Source organism: Furipterus horrens, unplaced genomic scaffold (assembly GCF_987537825.1).
Source record: "Furipterus horrens unplaced genomic scaffold, mFurHor1.1.pri manual_scaffold_5, whole genome shotgun sequence".
Classification (NCBI taxonomy): Eukaryota; Metazoa; Chordata; class Mammalia; order Chiroptera; family Furipteridae; genus Furipterus; species Furipterus horrens.
In genome coordinates, this window is record NW_028327175.1 from 14569403 (window position 1) to 14570252 (window position 850).

An 850-nucleotide genomic window follows, 5' to 3' on the forward strand; every position below is an offset into this window, starting at 1 on the left:
CCCCTTGTTAAAATTACCCCTCGTCTCAGACTACTTGGACTGTGCTCCTTTTTCTTCCTAGACCTCTCCCCTTTATCCCGTACAAGCAAGACTTTTTAAGAAGTGTTTTGAGATCACAAGTCACCAGAACAGATCAGTTGGTTGTCTAGAGGAGACCTCAGGTACTTCTGCTTTGATAAATTCACTATTCTCCTTAATCTGCTACTCAGTCTTATAGGTTCAGAAAGCTGGCTTTAGGGCATAATGACAATGACTCTTTTTCTCATGATGGAGTCATGTTAACTAAATTCATCGACATTGATATATAAAACCAGACTATCATTGACTTCACTTGCAATAAAAAGTACAGTAGTCCCTCTCTATATCGCGGTTCACTTATTGCAGCATCACTGTATTGTGGGATTTTAAAAAATATTATATTTAATTATTTATTGTGGATTTTTCGCTATTTCGTGGGATTTTGCAGTACTGTATACGTATGTTGTTAAAGCTTTGGAGGTTTAAGAGTGTAGAATAAATGTAAGTTTCCTACTTCATGGGGGGAGTCTAGAATGTAATACCTGCGATAAGTGAGGGCATACTATATACTGGTGAACATCCTGAAATGCCTGTAAGCCAAAGGGTCGCTGGTTCAATTCCGAGTCAGGGCACATGCCTGGGTTGCGGGCCAGGTCCCCAGCTGAGGGTGCGCAAGAGATAACCACACACTGATGCTTCCATCTCTCTCTTCCTCCCTTTTCCTCTCTCTAAAAATAAATAAATAACATCTTAAAAAAAAGAAAAGAAGCCACATTATGATCACAAAATTCCTGGCGATTACTGAGTCATTGGAACAGAAAAAATTAGTAAT